This window comes from Orycteropus afer, unplaced genomic scaffold (genome assembly GCF_000298275.1).
Source record: "Orycteropus afer afer isolate SDZICR_OR568_19922 unplaced genomic scaffold, OryAfe1.0 scaffold00503, whole genome shotgun sequence".
NCBI classification, from domain to species: domain Eukaryota; kingdom Metazoa; phylum Chordata; class Mammalia; order Tubulidentata; family Orycteropodidae; genus Orycteropus; species Orycteropus afer.
Window position 1 is genome coordinate 1344091 of NW_006922090.1, and position 22501 is coordinate 1366591.

Here is a 22501-nt window from a genome sequence, read left to right on the forward strand (position 1 = left end):
CATTTTACAATCCCACCAGCAGTGTATGAGAGTCCCAATGTCTCCACATTCTCATCAGCATATGTTATTTTCTGTCTTGTTGAACTTTGCTACTAGTTCTGGGGCAAGATGATATCTCATGGTTGTTTTGATTTACATCTCTCTAATGGGTAATGATGGGAGCTCTGGTAGCATAGTGGCTAAGACACTTGCCTGCTAACCAGACGGCTGGCGGTTCAAACCCACCAGCCACTCCTCGGAAGGAAGGTTGGGCAATCCTACTTCCGTAGTGATAACTGCCTCGGAAACCCAAGGAGGGGTCGCTATGAGTCGGGGCCGACTCGACGGCACATAACAACATAACATAACAATGGGTAATGATTGTAAGCATTTCTTCATAAGTTTGTGGTTTGCCTGGATATCCTCTTTGGTGAAGTGTCTGTTCATGTCTTCTTTGGATTATTTGTCTTTTTGTTGTTGAGGTGTTGGAGTTTTCTATTAATTCTGGAGATAAGTCCCTTGTGAGACATGTCATTGCTGAATTTTTTTTTTTTTCTTTTTTTTCTCCAATCTATAGATTCTCTTTTGACTCTTTTGGAGATGTCTTTGGAAGCACATAAAAATTTAATTTTTAGGAAGTCCCATTCATGTAGTTTATCTTCTGCTGTTTGTGTATTTTGGGTTATGCTTTATAGTCTATTTATGCTATATATTAAAACCAAACCAAACTCATTGCTGTCGAATTAGTCCCAACTCATAGTGACCCCTCCTTGGATTTGAGGAACTTTATACTTTTAGGTTTCACATTAAATCTTTGATCCATCTGGAGTTAGTTTTTGCATATGGTGTGAGGTACAGATATTGTTTCATTTTACTGCAAATAGATATCAAGTTTTGCCAGCATCATATGTTAAACAAACACTCTCTTCACCATTTAATGGGTTTTGGCCCTTTGTCAAAGATCAGCTGACCATAGGTCGATGGACAGAACATTCAAAAACTTAAATCTTTGGGGAACTTGATTTGACTAAAGGACGCATATCTCTGGGACTAAATTCAAGCCTCATTTTGAAAAACCCTATTCTTATCTATGAAATCAACCTTTAAACAGACTTAACATGATGTCTAAAGAAATGTTTCCTTTGTAAACAATCTATGCAAATAACTCCAGGAAACCATATTATACAAGAAAGCTATATTAGCAGAAAAGAGTGTCTTGAGATGGTTTTGTAACCACTCTGTAAAACCTCTATAGTTACCAATTAGTAACTAATCAACACAGTACACATATAACCCAGCAGTAACAAAACTAATCAGCTAAGACTCTAAACCAGTCATGTAAACACACAGGCGTTGTTTTCACTAATCATTGTAAAACTCCAACCTTTGTTAACCTACTTTTCAATTTTACAAAGCACTAGTTAGCCAATCAGAATGTCATGTTGTTAGTTCATGGTTTAATAACATAAATATTGACTTCATGCCTGTAACTCCTTGGAGCAATGATTTTCATGTTGTGAGACTCAGTGTATTAAATTGCCTTTGCATTTAGTAAATTTCTTTGCCTTCATTTTAAACAAAGTATTTGTTGTTTTCAAAGACAACTCTATTAACACTAGAGATAAGAAATGACATTTTTATGATTAATTTGTTGTTGTTGTTATATGCCCGTCAAGTCAGACCCAACTCATAGTGACCCCTCCTTGGGTTTCTGAGGCAGTATCACTATGGAGGTAGATTGTCCAACCTTCCTTCTGAGTAGTTGCTGGTGGGTTTGAACCACCAGGCTACTGGTTAGCAGTCAAGTGTCTTAGGCACTACGTTACCAGGGCTCCTTATGATTAATTACCCTTAAGAATCATGGTATCGGTGAATTTACATTTCCTCTTGCTTTTGCCTAAACTACTTTCATTACTCCATTTTGAGTTTTACCTATAGTCCTTTCCTGTTATAATCATTTGATAATTTTTATGGTTTTCTTGAAAATATATAGTATTTTCCTTCATTTATTTTGTTCTTCTCTTTTAAATCTTGCTGTGCAATATCTTACTCCCATGTTAAATGACATTATTAGAAAACAAACAAACAACAACAAAAAAACCCTCATCTTATTCTTGAGATTTTTATTTATTCTCATATCTCTATTAGCTGAACTTTAGAATGAGTATAATTTTTAGTCTCTAAGTGTGAATATTCATTATTTTATTCAAATAATCCATTCCTTTGACTTTTGGCAGTTTGTTGCTGTATATATGGTACCATATAAATGTAAATAAAACTGTTCTTCAAAAAAGAAGAAAACTTTGTTTATTCTCTTTTTTCTTCAGAATTTTATTCACAATGCACTACTTTACACTGGCAAGAAATGCTTCTCTGAAGATATCTGAAACCAGCATGATCACTGAATCTTTTCCACTGTCATTCTCATTTCCCAGCCCCTATAATTTCAACCACAAAATAAGTCAACTCTCCCTGTTCATGTAATTCCATGAGTTTCTTTAAACTGTAATAATGTATTTATGATAGGCATACTTTTTGGTGGTTTAATACTAATATATTCTGGATGATCACATGGCAATTACAGTTATTTTTTATTTTTTTCAAGCCAGAAAAGTTTTCTTCTTCCAACATTTTAAATATAGTTATTATTTGGTATGTTTTGTCTCTTTATTTTCACATTCTGTATACCAGTGTTCTAGATTAAATTGGGCCTTTCCTTGCTTCTAATATATCCTTTGAAATCTTACTCATGGATATCTTAGGCTAGGTTCTCTAGAGAAGCAAAACCAGTAAAGTTTTTGTATATATATGTATATGAGCCAGTAGTTTACAGTTTATATATATATAAACTCACTGTCATCGAGTCAATTAGACTCATAATGACCCCTCCTTGGTTTTCCGAGGCAGTATCGCTACAAAGTGGATTGCCCATTGACCAATTTCCAAATATTCATAAATATATATATATATATATATATATATATATATATATATATAGTGACAGTGTCTAAGGCATTTGACTGCTAACCACAAGGCTGGTCCAAACCCTCCAGCCACTCCTCAGAAGGCAGATTGGGCAATCTACTTCCGTAGTGATACCACCTTGGAAACACAAAGAGGGATCTCAGTAAGTCAAATCAACTCAACAGAACTGAGTTTTGTTTATATATATATACACACATGCACACACAAACATGCAAAGAGAAAGATAGAGAGAGAAAGAGATAAATTTATCTCTGGAAAAAGGCCTCACACACCTGCAGGGGCTAAAGAACCCAAGATGAGGAGTCAGTATAGCAGGCTGTTACTTTGGTGGATAATGAATCCAATATGATGTTGTTTATGTTAGGTGCCATTGAGTCAGCTCTGACTCATAGCAACCCTATGTACAACAGAAATAAACATTGCCTGGGCTGGCACCAGCCTCACAATCCTTTCTATATCTGAGCCCATCATTGCAGCCACGTGTCAATCCATCTCATTGAAGACCTTCCCTTTTTTTTGCTGACCCTCTACTTTACTAAGTATGATATCTTTCTCCAGGGAATGGTTCTTTCTGACAACATGACCAATTGCTATTAACTACTATTAATGTTAATGTAAACAGGTAAAATGGTGAATTCTTGGCACACAGACTGTGAAGACAAAAATTCCAAGGTTGGCAGGTAACATGGCAGACCACTGGATGAAGACTTGGCCAAATGCAGGATCCAAGTATGTCAAAAATCTAGAGACCTTTCCCATCACTTTTCCAAATATACAGGTATCAGGCCACACTCCAAAAGCAGTTCTCTTTGCCCAGATTAACATCAGATTCCACCATGGTGGTGAATACAAACTCATCATGGATAATAACTACATTCAGCTGCCAGGCCACTCAAAATCATGGCCCAGCCAAGTTGACACAGAACGTTAGCTGCCATGATGGGTATAAAGATATTGAATGTAATCCTCTTGGGAAGTAGAATATTTGAATATGTCATTAGTTAAGTTAACATGGTATTATATGCCAGTAATTTGAATCTATTCCAGTCTGAGGGGTGTCCTATAAGAAAGAACAGCTAGAGACAGGCAGAACAAAATGGCCAGATGAAGATAGCATAATACTGCAACAGTGAATCGAGGAAAATCTGGTGTTATGAGAACCAGGAGAGACGGAAAAGCATCTTGCCCTCAAGCCTTCAAAGAGAGTGTGTTTGTGTTAACACCCTGGATCCTGAATACTAGTCTCGAAAACTATTAGACAATACTTTTAAATTGTTTGGAACCATCCACTATGTGATATTTTGTTATAACTTGTTGTGTGAATTTTCCATGGAAGTTGAAACTTCCTCCTGAGTAGGTACCAAAAGTCTAAAACACTTCCCTGGAGGTGTAGTCAGAGACATGAACGTTTATTAAGAAGAGAAACAAAAAGAATAGGAAGAGAAACGATTAAAAAGATAAAGAAAGCAGGCTTACAAACATTGCTAACAATTCAGCATCCAGCAGCGGCAGGCCACATTGGATCCAAGATGACTGCTAACTGCCTTCCACTTGGTGGGGATACTTATACCTGAGTTGAGGAACTGGGTTTGGGGGCCACACGACTGGGAATGGAGGGCTATGTGACTGGCTTCAGACTTGGTGGTGCTGGGCCCTGACTGGGAGGAGGCCCTGGGTAGTGCCCTGTGACCACTATCTGTGTATGATCTGATAAGACCCTGCCATTAGCAAGTTTTATGGCTTAACTACTCGAAGGACAGGTTAACAGTTACAGTTGTTGTTGTTGTTGTTGTTGTTATATGCTGTCGAGTGGAGCTGACTCGGGTTGTCGAGGCAGTATCACTAAGGAAGTAGATTGCCCAAACTTCCTTCCAAGGAGTGGCTAAAATAGTTACAGAGAAGGTGGTTAAAACCTGACGGGTGTAGGGGGCAAGGGAAGTCATTACAAGGGGAGATAGGGGAAATGGCTTGTAGTTCTTACAAACATGGCTGAACAAGATGGAGTGTGGGAGCCATTTTGGAGGGTTGCAGTTACTGACAATACACAACTCTAGGAATAGAGTCATGGTATGTGTTTTACCTCCATTTTCAACTTCCATATCTGTCATCATTTGTAATTACATTGATGTCTTTCTTCTTCCTAAAAATGTTTTTATAGTTTTCTCATGACTGTATTGCATACTGCTGAGCCAGTGCCTTAATTCTGTTTTTATTGTTTCTAATTATGATTATTAGAACTCTGCCAGTTCAAACCCACCAGCCACTCCTCAGAAGGAAGTTTGCACAATCTACTTCTGTAGTGATACCTCCTTGGATCCCCAAGGAGGGATCACTATGAGTTGGGTCTGACTCAATGGCAAATAACAACAACAATCATGATTATAATGTCATATTTCCCTATTTATTTACTTATTTATTTTGGGGTAACAACATTTCCATTCTGTAAAGCAACCACATCTTTAATGGTTATTTCATAATATGTCAGATTTTCTTTCATTTCTTTAATCAGGTGAAGTTTTTGTGCTTAAAATTTGTATTTGTTTCCTCATGTGCATTGAATAGAGGAATTTGCACACTGTTTATTTTACATGACACATTACTTTTGTACATTTTCTCCAACAGTATTTGTGAACTGGTGATGGGTATTATGTTGTTTCTCCTCAGTTTCTTCATATTGTTTGGGAATGTCTTTACCTGGCCCTTCTGTCTATTCATATACAGAGGCTACTATCTCCTTATTCCAGTTTTTGCATCTTGGCCCAGTGTGTATGCTCTGTTTGAAGTTGTAACTTTAATTCTTGTTGTAAATAGTGTATGTGTGTAGACAATCAGTTATGCTGTTTTCTGTTCCGGGAAGTAGGACTAAGTCTTTTGGAAGGTTTAGGCTTCAAATTTGGTGACTCTTGGTTTTCTTTCTCCTTCTTATTTTTCTACCTTCATTTTTTTTTTTTTTTAATTATATCAACTGGCCAGAACTTTTTACCTCCTTTCAGAAATATTTCATCATACAGGACATTGCCTTGGTTTTAGATTAATCTCTTGAGTGAAAATATATCCCATTGAGGTGACTTAATACAGCTCTTAAGAGCTCTGGTGGCATAGTGCCTAAGGCACTTGACTGCTAACCAGAAGGCTGGTGGTTCAAATTCACCAGCCACTCCTTGGAAGGAAGATTGGGCAATCTACTTCTGTAGAAATGAAGTTTATTGCCTCGTAAACCCAAGGAGGGGTCACTATGAGTTGGGTCTGACTCAAAGGCACATAACAACAATGACAACAACAAATACAGCTCTTATTTGCTGTCAGAGAACATAACTTTCATGTAATTATGAGGATCCCAGGAAGAAAGCTGAATCTGATGTTCTTGCAACTACATAAGTGGTGGATGTTGTGTACAGTGATGTAGTATTGAGTCTCCCTGTGTTCCTTATGAGCATCTTCTTTCTGGATATCAGGCATCTTCTTTTCTTTTGGTAGAGTTTTTCCTGTTTCCTCTTTGAAATACATTGATAATTGCAATGCTATGTTGTAGAAAACTGTTCTTACATTCTTCAAACTTCTTCCCATAGAGAATCTAAAATACCAGTTCTTGGTGCATACTTTTTCCTAAAATAATAATAACATTAGAGAATCTGAAATGTATGGAATAATCATAGAAGATGTGGTAGGTCTATGGAATGGATTTAAATGCTGAAAATTTTGAAAAAATAAAAACACATTAAGGAAAAATCACATAATAATCAGAAATAATAATAATAATAAAAGCTATTGATGAATTACTATTTATCAATCCTGTAGTAATGTTATATTTCATGTTTATATTCTCCTTATAAGATATAGCAGTGATTTCTTTTGTGGGGAGGAATTAGTCTGTATGTAGTGATTATCCAATTACATTCTTTGCTGCAATGCAAATGACTATACTGGTGAAATCACTTTTCTAGGCTGTATTTGATTTCAATTTAATTTAATCATGCATTCATTTGATTCTAATGGAGTTTCCATTCTGTTATTTTATTCTTTTGTATTAAATTTTTAACTGATTTTGTCAGCTTTGGGAGAGTTATGTTTAAGAAGCAACTTGAAATCTAATATCCTTGTCTTTTTAAATTTTATACTTTTTAATTATGGTATAATAGCCCATATTATGAATATAAAAAGTAATTTTTAAGCAATTTCCTACTGCTGAATGATTTTCAGATTTAACTTGGTGTAAATTTTATTTTCCTTCCACTTAAAAATAAAAAAATAAATAAAAATAAGAGTTCCAATAGGGTGATGATTTTATCTGTTTTACTTATTATTCTGTTTCATGCAATAAATATAGATATTATATGATTTTCGAATGAATAGCTCCTTTTGAAAATGTATACCTCCTACTTTTCATGGTTGATGACAAAAAAAAATGTAGAACATTTGAAACTATTCAGCTGATAATTAGGTCATAGTTCTTTTAGGTGTATATATTTCAAATATTATGAATTGTGTAATTTTCATTTAGATACATGAAAATGGAAAATATATGATCACTCAATTTATTATATGATTAAAAAATAATGCATAATATATATATAGAAAAGTATAACATCAACTAAAATATTATTTTGTTCTATTACCTGATTTAGGGATGATGACCTCTTTAATTTCAGGAGAAATGTTTAATGTTTGTCACAATTTTCATTAGGATTTGTCATTTGAAATTAATTATATCATATGAAATTAATAAAAATATAAAGCATTAGGAATGTTCATTGTCTAATAATGTTAAAGTCAAATTTAAAAGTAATAGATATTTCGTATGTATCCTTTCATCACAACCAGAGATTAAATGCTCATCTTCCCATATATTGTATAATTCTGCTGAAAAATTTCATACTCTTATCATTTGGGAATCTTATAAAAATGCAATAATAAAATTGAAAATATTCTGTTCACAATGGGGAATGAAACTTAAGTGGATAAATTGATATTGAGGTTGAATGGGGACTAAAGAGAAGTTGTTGTCCTAGAAGGAGTGCCCTGGATTTAACGCTCCCGCAAGGTAATACTTAATAAGACTTTCTCCTAAAAATACTCTTTTGACACTAATTCCTTATATATCATTTATACAAGAGGGAAAACCGGATGAACATAAAATGGAGGAGAAATGACAGTTATTCTGATAATCACTTGGGGAAAAAAATATTGAAACTAATTTCTTAACTATTTAATTGCATTTACATTTCAAAGAAAAGGTGCTTAATTATATCAAAATATTTTATTAGAATAGTCTGTGTTAGATGGAATAAAGTGAAAATATAAATATAGCAGAGAATTAGAATGCAGAATTTTGTGGTTTTCAACCTTGATTATACATCAGAATCATCTGTGAGTTTTCTAATTGTGTGTGTATGTTTGTATGTGTGTGTGTGTGTGTGTGTGTTTTAGCAAAAAAAGAGTAAATTGATTGGGACCCCAGGGCTAAGTTTTCATTCATATAAACAAGTCAATTTTTCCTTATTCTCCAGAACATACCCATGAAAATTATGCACACAAGCATATACAATGGAGTTATTTCGATATTTTTCTCTAGAGTGTAAGAGATCCTTATCGGGAAGATGATATTTTCTTATTCATGCAGATAGTTTGATGTTTGATATTTCAACTCTATCAATTGTAATTAAATTGAGACTAATTAAAATGGGAAATCTAAACAAATGATTTGACAAGGTGATTCATTCCCATAAGATTAAGAAGAAACTAAAAATTAAAAGTAATTTTCTCAGGCAAAGAGAAAATTATCATCATTATAGGTCAATTATCTAAAGCATTCTGGAATACTTCTTTGATTGTAAGAAATAATGAACATTGGGACTCATATTATTAAGATTATAAAAAGAAAAAAAATTATTGCCAATAAATTAATTCTCACTTTTGTTGCTATAATTATGACTATCATATATATTTATTAAATAGTAATCTTACCTTAGAGATACAACCCCCTAAAAAAAAATGAAAAAAACCTACCGCCATTGAGTCAGTTCCGTCTTATAGCAACCCTATAGGGTAGACTAGAATTGCCTGTCCAAGGCAGGGAAGCAGATTGCCTATCTTTCTACTGTAGGGCGGTTGGTAGATTCAACCGCCTATGTTTTTGTTGGTAACTGGATGCTTTAATCACTATGCCACCAGAGTTCTTTGAGGTACTGGGAAATGTGGCAGAAGGAAAAACCCGACGTTACAAATTCTTTGAGAGATTATGAATTTTTAGATATGTCTACATTAGTTCTGTTAGGTAAATATCATAGACTGTTTGCTTTGTTTTAGACTGTCTTCAAAAGTAAATATATACAGTCCTGGCATTTTGTCTGCAACATGAAGATAAATAACAAGCATGATTTTCTAAGTGAAAACAGAATTGTGTGGAGCCATTTTTTCTAGTCTTAAAGGTTCAAATTGGACAAATACTGGCAAATTTATTTAATTTAACCTATACTATCATGTCCAAATTACCTAACTTCCCCATAAATATAAGACCCAGAGAGGTTTTCAATTTCTCTGAGGTTGCACAGTTATTTAATGAGTGGAATGAAAATATGAACAACAACCTTTGACTTGTATTACAGGGTTCTTTTGCTTATTCCAAATCCATGCTTATAAAATCATATTCTTAAGAGTTTTTACACACACACACAAAAAAAAAATATCATGGAAATTTTCAAGATAAATCTTCCTTGAGACCAAGAATAGAAAGTAAGGGTAGTAGCAGGACACCAAGTCATTGCTAATCAATATGTGCAAAAAAAGACAAGGGGTGACATCTTTGGACTTCCTCTAACTTCACAAATGGAGACAAAAATCACCATCAGGAGGCCAAGGCTGATTACCATATAGCCAGACATATTGCCACCTTCCAACATTTTTCACTAACTCTGATACCAACCATCCCTCCCAAGACACTCTCTACTTCTCTGCTGGGATAATTTATTGCAATGGTCACAGAACTCATAGACAATGCACATGATTATGGGGTTTATTAAAGAAGTAACAGATTATAATTCAGATTCAGGAATGCTCAGGATACTGTTCTTCAATCTGGTCAGCTTCCCCTCTGCCATAACCAAAGGAACACCTCTCTTTGGCACACGCCCTTTAGGCCTGGCCTCTGCCTTGCTCTGGCAAGTGTCACAAAGCTCTTTTAGCTCTGCCAATAGATGCACCTGGGTGCACCCCACTCCATCAGATCGTCCCTTCTCAAAGGCACTAAACTGTCTTACTCCGTGACCCACTGAGCTCACTGCTCTATCTCATGCCAGTCTCTCAGTTCTTGTGCCAGTCTCTTTGCTGACTCCCTGACAAGGAGGTCCAGTGCAGAGATCTTGGGTCCAAGGACATGCTCCACTCCACCTCTGCCTCATCTTTCTTGATGGCAGTGAGATCCTCCCATTCTGCTTCTCAAAGGACTCATTCTAAGCCTAGCAGATTGACAAAACTAACCAATCTTCACATTAGGGTTTTAAAAATGTTATTTCTATGGTTCCTTCCCCAAAACTTGCTTTTGAACAGAATAGCTAAAGCAAATGGAAGAAATGACCAAAGAGCTGAATGAAAGATTTCAGAGAGCATCTTGAGAAGACAAAATAAATTAAAATAATGAAATGTGCAAAGACATAGAGTTAGAAAACCAGAAGGGAAGAACACGCTCAGCATTTCTCAAGCTGAAAGAACTGAAAGGAAAATTCAAGCCTCGAGTTGCAATATGGAAAGAGTCTATGGGAAACATATTGAATGATGTAAGAATCAACAAAAGAAGATCGAAGGAATCAACAAAAGAAGATCGAAGGAATACAGAGTCACTGTACCAAAAAGAACTGGTGATTGCTCATCCATTTCAGGTAGTGGCATATAATCAAGAACCAATGATATTAAAAGAGGAAGTTGAAGCTGCACTGAAGGAATTGGTGAAAAACAAGGCTCAAGGAATTGATGATATACCCACTGAAATGTTTGAACAAACAGATGCTGCTGTGGAAGTACTTACTCATCAATGCCAAGAAATTTACAAGGCAACTACCTCATCAATTGACTGGAAGAAATCCGTATTTGTACCCATTCCAAAGACAGGTGATCCTGCACAATGTGGAAATTATCAAACAATATCATTAACATTACACACCAGTAAAGTTTTGCTGAAAATAATTCAAAAGTGGTTGCAGCAATATATTGACAGGGAACTTTAATAAATGCAAGCTGGATTCAGAAGAGAACATGGAATAAGGAATATCGTTGCTGATTTCAGATGGTTCTTGGCTGAAAATAAGAATACCAGAAAGATGTTTACTTGTGTTTTACTGAGGATGTAAAGAGATTTGCTGTAATGGGTGACACAAAGTCCATGGCTAGAAGAGCCATACCAAGTAAGTCACTGCACCACAATTGTGCATCACTTAATGATTAAATGATTATATGATTAAAGAAATGGAATCTATCTAGGATTCCAATGTATTGCTTGGATCCCACTTATCTGGGTCTAATCAAGGATACCACCATAGTTTTCCCCTGGATTAGTGCAAGACCTCCTACTTTTCATCTATCCCACTCCAACCTATTTTCTGCAAAAAGTCCCAGCAAAATTTCTAAACTGCAAATTGGATCACTCTACCTCACCCTCACCCAAATACACCTTGGAAAACCATTATTGACTTGGATCTTTGTTGTTAGCAACAATTGCAGATTTGTTATGATGGTTTTCAAGTCCCCGTTATCATCTGCATAGTTTAATGCCATGACTCATGATGTATTATTCCTAAATGCATCCTGTTCTCATCAGTTATCCCAGACACACCAGAGTGCATTGCTTACAGCCATACTGAATTTCTCTTAAGTTATTCAAAATGTACTATGATTTCTCTCCTTTTCAGTTATCTGCACAATTCCTATTTTCTCCCTGAAAAGTGTTTACTCAGTTTTATCTCTAAACTTTTCAGGCTTTTTTCTACCCAGTCTCTAGTTCCTGCTAAAATGACACTTTTTTTTTTTTTTTTTTAATCTGTGACTCCCTATGGGCTGAGCATTAGTTTCTAATTATTGCTATAATATATTCCACAAATTCAGTGGATTAAAACAATTAATTTATTATCTTACAATTCTATAGGCTAGAAGTATGGCACAGATTTCAGAAGGCTAAAAATCAAAGTGTGAATAGGGCTGCATTCATTTCTGGAGGCTGAAAGGAAGTATCTGTTTCTTTGACTTACAGATTCTAGAGACTTACCCCATTTCTCGACTCATGGCCCCCATTCCATCTTCATAAACAGCAATGTCTTTCTCTCATTGCATTACTTGGGCATTGATTCATTATAGTTGTTGTCATATACCCTTGAGTCAGCTCTGACTCATAGCCACCTTTGTACAATAGAGCCAAACACTGCCCGGTCCTGTGTCAACCTCACAATCCTTGCTATATCTGAGCTCATTGTTGTAGGCGCTGGGTTAACCCATCTAATTGAAGGCTTTCTCCTTTTTTGGCGGCACTCCACTTCATCAAGCATGATATCCTTCTCAAGGGACTGGGCCCTTCTGACAACATGACCAAAGTAGGTGAGATGAAGTCTGGCCATTCTTGCTTTCAAGGAAAATTCTGACTGCGCTTCTTCCAGAACAGATTTGGTCATTCTTCTGGCACTCCATGGCACATTCAGTACGTTTGGCCAACATGGCAGCTCAGAAGCAAACAAATCTTCTTTGGTCTTCTTCATTCATTGTCCAGCTTCCACATGCATATGAGGCTTGTGATAGTTGAAGAGGCTGTTGAAAATACCCCATCTTGGTTATTTGCACAATAGTCTTCAAAGAGATATTTTTGTTCTTCAGCACTTTAAAGAGTTGTTTTGTGGGAGATCTCCCCAGTCCAATATGTTATGTGATGTTTTGACTGCTGCTTCCATTGATGTTCATTGTGTAAACGAGTAATATGAAATCATTCACAACTTCAATCTTTTCTCTATTTATTGTGAGGCTGGTTATTGGTCTAGCTGTGAGGATTTTTGTTTTCTTTATTTTAAGGTATAATCCATACTGCAGACTGTATGCAGTATTTAATCTGCATCAGTATGTCCTTCAAGTCATCTTCACTTTCGGCAAACAAGGTTGTGTGGTCAGCATTGTTTTTAATGAGTTATTGTTGTTAATGAGTTAAAATAGGTTGTTATGAGTCCTCCTCCAATCCTGATGCTGCATTCTTCATTCCAGCTTCTCGGATTATTTGCTCTGAATACCGATTGAATATGTATGGTGAAAGAATACAACCCTGACGCACTCTCTTCCTGATTTTAAACCATGCAGTATCCCCTTGTTCTGTTCAAATGACAGTCCCTGGTCTATGGACAGGTTCCTCATGAGCATAATTAAGTATTCTGGAATTCCCATTCTTCTCAATGTTAGCCATACTTTGTTATTATCTACACACTCCAATGGTTTGACGTACTCAATAAAACATAACTAAACATCTTTCTGGTATTCTTCACTTTCAGCCAAAATCCATCTGACATCAGCAATGATATCCATCATTCCACTTCCACTTCTGAATCCAGCTTGCATTTCTGGAAGTTCCTTGTCAATACACTGCTACAACCATATATGAATTATCTTCAGCAAAATTTTGCTTGTATGTGATAGTAATTAAATTGTTTGACAATTTCCACATTCTATGAAATAAACTTTCTTTGGAATGGATACAAATATAGATCTCTTCCAGTCAGTTGGCCAGGCAGCTGTCTTTAAAATTTATTGGCATAGATGAGTGAGTGCCTCTAGTGTGGTATCCATTTGTTGAAACAGTTTAATAAGTTTTTCTCTCATTTCCTGGAGCCTTGTTTTTCACCAATTCTTTCAGTGCAGCTTCAACCTCTTCCTTCAATACCATTGGTTCTTGATCATACGCCACCTCCTGAAATGGATGAACATAGACCAATTCTTTTTAGCACAATGACTTTGTGCATTTCTTCCATCTTCTTTGGGTATTTTCTGTATCATTCTATATGTTACCTGTAGAATTTTTCAATATTGCAACTCAAAGCTTGCATTATTTTATTTTTCATTTCTTTCACCTTGAGAAATGCCAAGCATGTTCTTCTCTTTTGGTTTTCTAACTCCGGATCTTTGTACATTTCACCATAATAGTTGACTTTGTTTTTTCAAGCTGCTGGTTGAAATCATCTTGTCATTTCTTCCACTTGCTTTAGCAACTCTCTGTTCAAAAGCAAGTTTCAGAGTTTCTCCTGACATCCATTTTGGTCTTTTCTTCCTTTCCTGTCTTTTTAATTACCTCCCGCTATCTTCATGTGTTATATTCTTGATGTCATCCCAGAATTCCTCTGTTTTTTTATTGTTGGTAGTCAATGAATCAAATCTATTCCTCAGATGGTCTCTGACTTCAGGTGTGATATAATCAAGGTCATATTTTGACTCCACTCTTTTTTGAATAAAAATCTTAGTGCTTTACTTTTTTTTTTTTTTTAATAAAATAAAGCAACCTGTTATATAACTTTGTTAACTTCCATCAGTAATATTTAAATTTCCTAGCTTCTGATAATAAAATCCTTAATGAAATATTTGTGTGTGTGTTTGTGTGTATGTGAGTGTGAGAAAGAGAGAGAGAGAGATTATGTATTTGGTTTTCTTACCCAAAATTTATTCTCCAATTTTGCTAACAATTATATTCATTGGCAAATCATTCCTTTCCTCCTATATGTGTGATCCAAGTGGGATTGAAAGCCTGCTTATCTGTGCTAGAGGACTGGGCACATGACCCAATATTGGCTAATCAGTTTATTTTACAACGTAGACACAGTGTTATGTTTGGGAGTAAGTCTGGAACTGCAGATGATCCAATGAGACTTATTTCTGTGACATTTCATAGAATTTGAATTAAAGCATTGTTTTCCTTTTTATTGGGAATATAAGCTAAATAGATAGTGTAAGCTTGAAATTGCAAAACTAAAGCAATAGGGTCAAGGATGATTATTGTACAGGAGGAAATAGAGGAAGAATTGAAACATTATTTAACTCTCTAGATACAGCAATCCCTAAGGATAGCTTAATTTTATCTTTGTGTTTTCATGATTCCATAATTTCCTTAAGCTACATAACTTGTGTTGTGGTTAAGGATGTTGTAAACTTGGCTAGGCATTGTTGAGAGTCTGGGAAGCTGGATATAGTTATTTCCTGTGGTAAGATTGGTAATCAACTCCATGGTAGAATCTACTGGAGCAGCTCAGTAGATGCTTTAGGGACTTGGTCTGCTTTCAGTAAATAAGATGCAGCTTCGAGAAAGGTCTCCACCTTTTTGGCACACCTGAACCCTCCATGTAGCCGAATCTTTTTTCAGTAGCCTGCCATGCTCTGCCGATCCTGGGACTTGAATTAATGGCCTACTGTGGCTTTTGGTAACATTTGAACTCTTGTCTTTTTACTTGTGGACCTTGGGTTTGTCAGGCTCAGCAGTCAGCAGCTGCTTGAGTGAAGAAAGTCGCTAGCTTCAGTGGGCTGGGAGCCAGAGGCAGAGCCCAAGGTCGAGGAACTTTCACCCAGCCCTAGAGCCCAGCATTTTGAACTTGGACTTCTAGCCTCCAAAACTGTAAGAGAATAAACTCCTGTTTGTTAAAGCATCCTATATGTGGTATTTCTGTTACAGCAGCACGAGGTGACCAGAATAACCTGTTCTTCAGTCACTCTTTTATGCTATTGCTTACATATAAGCTACTTTATTTAACTTAGTCATAAAGGGATTTGTTACAGGTTACTAGGTATTAGAATTTGTGGAATGGCCAGAAAAAAATTCTTTGCCTCTACTAGTCAGGAGTAGTCATGTGGCTATATCATCTTGTAGCCTCCATGACGAAACAGAGTATGCACAAGAAACACAACTACACCCTCCCTAAAGAACCATATGTTTCTGCCACTATACTTGTAAAAAGATGGGCTCTTCCCAGAAAATGCTGTTTCCCATTGCTCACATTGCTTCATATCTCGTGTGTCTGCTTGAAGAAACTTAGCTTTAAGAAAATACTGGAAATGGTTTTGCAGCCTTTCTTTGCATCTTCTCTGTCTCAGAAAGCTCTATAGAAAATACTGGAGCGGGTTCTGAGCAAAGCAATACACAAAACTGGCAAAATGGGCCACTGGAAGAATCTTGAATCAGAAAGTGAGATTTTAAATCATTCATTTCACAGCGTGAGCATCAACACCCTCCAGCTTGGCTTTATCAGCTCAACACTACCCTCTGAGAATTACTTTCTCTCAATTCTATGATACTGCTGAAGTTCTTAGCGTGCGTCATGGAGTGGTTATCCAACTTAAAGTAATGTGAATTATTAGAGAAAAATAACTTTTTGTATAAATCATCCAGGACAACTTGGTTTATACAAGAGGAAATGAGCTAAAATACGATCTATTGCTTAAGAACAGGCTTCAGCTTGTTTCAAAGAATTCTAAGGAAGCCTTTCCAGCTACTGCTCCAATTCCCTTCTGCTGTCGTGTTAGAGTACAGAACTCAAAACACTTCATATCACCAGAGCCCGAGTCCAGAATCAGCCAATCAAGGCTGGCGTGCCTTCCTCAACCCCTATAACCTCTCAGAGGAGTGAAGTGCATTGTGTCTCTTAAATAGCATGCTATTGTTGTTAGGTACTGTCAGGTGAACTAGGGCTTTTGGTGACCTGCACAAGAGAATAAAATGTTACCCAGTTCTGTGTCATCCTCACAATGGTCAGCATTTTTGAGCCTCAGGTTGTATCTATTGTGTCTATCAATTCTCAGCAGCATTTCACACACCCTCTCTGGCCTTCTACTCCACAAAATATTACGTTCTCCTCCAGGACTGATCCTCCTGATGACATGCTGAAAGCAACTGGGACAGACAATGTCCTGTTGTGATCTACAAAGTTTTAGTGGCTAATTTTTGGCAGTAGATCACTAGGCCTTTCTAGTCTGTAATATCACAATCTAACCACCATGGTTGATGCTGCTGGTATTTAAAATACTGGTGGCATAGTTTCCATCATCATAGCAATATGCAAGCCACCATAATGGGAGCTCTGGTAGCATAGTGCCTAAGGCACTTGACTGTTAAGCAGAAGGCTGGCGGTTCAAGACCACCAGCCACTCCGATGGAAGGTTGGGCAATCTATTTCCATAGTGATACTGCCTCGGAAACTCAAGGAGGGATCACTATGAGTCGGGTCTGACTCAAGGGCACATGGCAACAACAGTAGGACAAACTGACAGGTAACTGGTGGCTTAAATATTATAGGCATTTCAAAATTATAGATTAAGAGCTATGGAAGTTGAAACATATCCACCAGTTCTATTTTTCCCATGAAAATTATAAAAACAAAATTTACTTCATGATATAAAATATAAACATAAAGTCACATGGAAGAAATTGCTGGAATAGTTTGGATAAGACCTGCTGACTTTCCATGGTTAGGAGATAATGTGCTTTAGCTTTCAGTAATAGTTCATGACAAACAATAGAAGCTGTTTGTCCCTGTAGTGTATAACATCTTAGGCTACTCTTCTGAAGGTGAAGCATTTTCCACATTTCTCTGTACAGCAATTGCCAGTCATCTCTCTGTCAGTATTTTTAAGTCATGCTAGAATCTTGAGTGCTATTTCAACTTTGATCCTAACTTAGAGACTTGTCCTTTTTCTCTCTATCTGGAATGTCATGTTTCCCCATGTATACCCACAGCTAAGTCCTACATGTTATTGAGGTCTTAGCTCAAACAATAGCTCCATTTTGATACCATACCTGATTTCTCAACTTGACTTGTCTTCTCAGCTCTTGTAAACATTTACTCAGTTTATTATTATTATTATTATTATTGTTGTTGTTGCTATCATTACTTGAAATTATAAAATTAATTGATGTTTCCCTTGTGGATTGCCTAGTCAAATATTATAACACAGTCTAGAAATGCCTTGATCGTATCACTTATATTAAAAGAAATTTGAGTATACATTTGTCAGATGACTGTTAATTATTTTTAAAACTAGAAGATGACCTTTCAGGACATTGTTTTGAAGAGTCTTTATTCACTCATTAGAGAATTTCTTTGAAGTTACAAATAGCCTTCTCGTTTTCTTAAAATAGTTCAGCCACACCTGTAAAACAAAATCCAACACTACCTTGTAAATGCATAATAACATAAGCTCATTGTGAATATTAAACAATAATGACCTGGGTTATGTAACCTTACATTTACCCTCTGTAATAATTGTTCTTTTATTGAACTGAAATTGAAATTATGAAATTTAATTACCTACTACTCCAAGCATCTGCCATTATCTTATAATTAGAAGCAAAAGGCTGATTATAGCACGAGCTCACTTCTTCCAAGTTTTTTTTTTTTTTTTCTGTGAGATTGTTTACCTCCATTTGTAGTCATTTAAAAAAATCAAATTCAATTCCAGCATCTCTAGTATACAGCTCACGAGTTAATATATTTCTTTCAAGAATTTATAGCATTCAACCTAGTTTTACCTTCATGTTATGTATCTCAAATAGCTTGATAATTACTTATAAAATACTTTCCCAAAAAATAAACATTACCTCCTTGACTATATCTATACCATCTCTGTAACTATATTTTTGACTGTCTATAAGTCCAGATAGTCATTTCAAATAAAATAATATAAAAAGAAGACATGACTGTAAATATCTTGGTGGTGGTTGTTGCTGTTATGTGCCGTCGAGTCGGACTGAACTTATAGCACTCCTCCTTGGGTTTTGGAGGCAGTATCACGATGGAAGCAGAGTGCCCAACCTTCCTTCCAAGGAGTGACTGGTGGGTGGTAGCACTATATATTTAGATTTCAAATGCGTTTTAAAAACACTTTTGTCTAAAATCGTCTAGAAATATGTTAATCCCTTGCATAATAAATAAGGTGCTTTCCAGTGCCAACACATAAAGTAAAGCATAAACACACATTTGAGGAATACCTATTTTAAATGATAATATGTGAGAAGTTCTAGTTTCAGGTCTGGCATGTAAAGAGCTTGGAAGTCATAACTCTTATAAAAATAAAAGCTAAATAATGGAAAGGCAACAACTTTTCTTAGATCTGTCAGAGAATTGAGGACACAGGGGAAACCATCACTCTGAAAATCAGAGACAGAAAGACTGACAAAAAGAATCACTGTTTACAGAGAGCAGAAATATCTGGTGCTGCATCAAACATCAGGTAGGAATATTTAAAGATCAACTGACTAATTGCTGAAAACAGAGGTTGAGTAGTTTCAGAAATAAAAATGTCTGAAAGTTACATCTTGGGGGGCACACTTTTGAGAATTCTATCTTCAGCAGCCTATTGGGCTTTCACTGTGAAGCTTGTAGAAAAAAAAAAATCAGTCCTGCTGGAGTCAAGGGGAGGAGAAAAGTAACCACTTTGAAATTGTGCTTCCTTCTTGTTAACTATAACTAGCCTTCCAGGGAAACCACTTTACCAGAGCCTAAGTACTTCAGGTGTTAACAGAGTAACCAACATGGAGGAAGGGACGTGCCCAAATCCAGTTTTTATGCAATACCAAAACATGCTCCATAGAAGAAAATAACTGCTAATTTAAACTCTCTTATACTTGAAACAGGAGCTCCGGTGGCGTAGTGTCTAAGGCATTTGACTGCTAACCAGAAGGCTGGCAGTTCAAACCCACCAGCCACTCCTCAGAAGGAAGATTAGGCAACCTACTTCATTAGTGATACCGCCTGGGAAACCCAAGGCAGGGTTGCTATGAGTCGGATCCGACTCCACAACATTGAGTTTGGTTTTTGGTTTTATACTTGAAATATTATCCTCTGTGAAAGACACTGCTAAAAGAATGAAAAGACAAGATACAAACTGGAGAAAATGTTGGCAAAAAAAAAAAATTGATAAAGGTTTCTATCCAAAATATATTTTTGGAAAATCTTCAACACTCAAAAATAAGAAAATAGACAACCCAATTAATAAATGGTCAAAAGAGTTGAGTAAAAGCTTCACCAAAAAGGATACACAGAGGGAAAATAAACATTAAAAAGTGTTCAGCTTTTTATGTCATTAAAACCAGTTATCAAGTCAGAGTCAACTCATCATCATCCCTTATGTGTTAGAGGAGAACTGAGCTCCAACGAGTTTTCAAGGGCTGGTTTTCAGAAGATCCCAAGGCTTTCTTCTGAAGGTGGCTCTTGGAGCTCTCGAATCTCCAACTTTTAGATTATTAGCCAAGTTCATTAACCTTTACACAACACAGATATTCCTGTATGTTGTTAGAGAATTACTAATCAAAACAACGAGATAACACTTCATGCCTATTAAAATGGCTACAATACAAAACACTGTCAACAACAAATGCTCATGAGATTGTGGAGGAACAACAGGTCATAGCCACTGGTGGCAGGAATGCAAAATCGTTCATCCATATTGAAAAGATAATCTGGTAGTTTTTTCAAAGCTAAACCTAGGTTTTGCACTTGATCTAGCATTAGCACTTTTAGGTATTTATCCACATAAGTTAAGATGAATATCAACACAAAAATGAACATATGAACGATTCAGGCAGGTTTGTTCATAATTGTCAAAACGTGGAAGCAACCAAGATGTGTGATGATAAGGGAATGGGTAAATGAACTGCAGTATGGTACGTCTATACAATGTAGTATTATTCAACGACAAAAAGAAATGAGTTTTCCAGCTAGGAAAAGAAATGGAAAAAAAAAAAAAAGTACATATTGCAAAGTGAAAGAAACTAGTCTCAACATTCTAAATAACTTTTGGTTCCAAATATGTGGCATTCTAGAAAAGGCAAACCTATACAGAGAGTAAAAATATCACCTATCATCAAACGTTCAACAGGAGGGGTAAGAGGATCAATAGATGGAACACAGGGGCCTTTTAGGGCAGAGAAAATATTCTGTGTGGTACTGTAATGGTGGACATTATGCAAAATGTCCGTTTCAAAACACGTTGTTGTTGTTATGTGCTGTGGAGTCATCTCTGACTCACAGCCACCTTATGTACAACAGAACAAAACACTACTCAGTGGCAGTGTTACACAAAATATATAACAAAGTATAAAACAAAGAGTGAAATATAACATAAACTATGGACTTATTTAGTTAATAATAATGCACTGATATTGAATCATTCATTATAACAAGTGTACCATAGGAATAGAATGCAAGACATTAACAACAGGAGAAACGGTATGAAGGGAAGAAGAAGGGTGTACAAGAACTCTGTATTTCTTGGACAAGTTTTCTGTAAACTTAAAACTGCTCTACAAACAAAGCATACAAAAATTATGATAAAAGATAAGTATCCAATACACAATGAATATTGACAATGTTAAAAATATATAGTTCTCATGTTCACTGTGAAAATGATAGTAAGATAAGATCCTTTTTTTATACCAAAATATAATCAATCTTTCTCTATTTTGTTACTGGTCATATTTGCATCGGAGTAACTGTGTAGTAATATATACAGCCAATAAACTATATCTTCCAAAGAAAGGAACAAAAGCCCTGTGGTTGATACATGAAGAGTAGTCACCTCAGTATGAGAATAGATTATGCTGCCAAAGATAACTTTATTCAAAGATAGAAGCATGGGTTTTCAGTTACAGATCTCTTATTCAACTCCTCATATTACCTCTCAGGGGTCACTTGGCCTTTTGATGTGCTTTTTTTCAGTTGTAAAATGTGAAAAATTATTATTCACATGTCAGAATGCATAGGATGGTTAAATAAAATAATTGTTATATTGTAAATTGTAATGCAATGTTTCAATTAATTCCTCACACACACACACACACACACTCACACACATTTATGAAGCAAAAAGTGAGGATAAGATAATAGAAAAGAGTGAAATAATGCAAATACAATCCGGGTGATAGACAAATTATGAGAATACTAAAAGTTAAGTATGATGATGGACTCAAATGTGACTGAGCACTGAATTCACTCCAGAGTAATTTTCAGTTAATCTTTTTCTTAGAATTCAGAATTTAACATTTTGATTCCTCACCACAGTGAGAAGAAATAAGAAAATGAAATCTCAGGGGAAATTCCTCTTTGATTCCCTGCCTCAGATCTTTTCTCTGTGTTTGGGATCTATATTGCATATTCTTCCTTTGATGTCTGACTGAAAAGGCCACTGACAACACACATAAACTTTAGTATGAAAAGTGCTGGATGGACATGCATGAGAGGAAAATTTGAAAGAGTATATAATAGGTATAGTTCATGTATATTTGAAAAAATAATATGTTCCATTAAATTGATACATTATTTAAAAGTCAGATGGTTCAGATCTTAATTATGACCTACTTAAACATCAACCAATTGCATTTTAGTACTGTTATAATTATGCAAAAATGTTGCCAAAGGTGATAGGTCAAAAGTATACAAAAGTATATATATATATATATTGCTGTTGTTATGTGCCGTCGAGTCAGCCCCGACTCATAGTGACCCCTCCTTGGGTTTCCGAGGCAGTATCACTACGGAAGTAGATT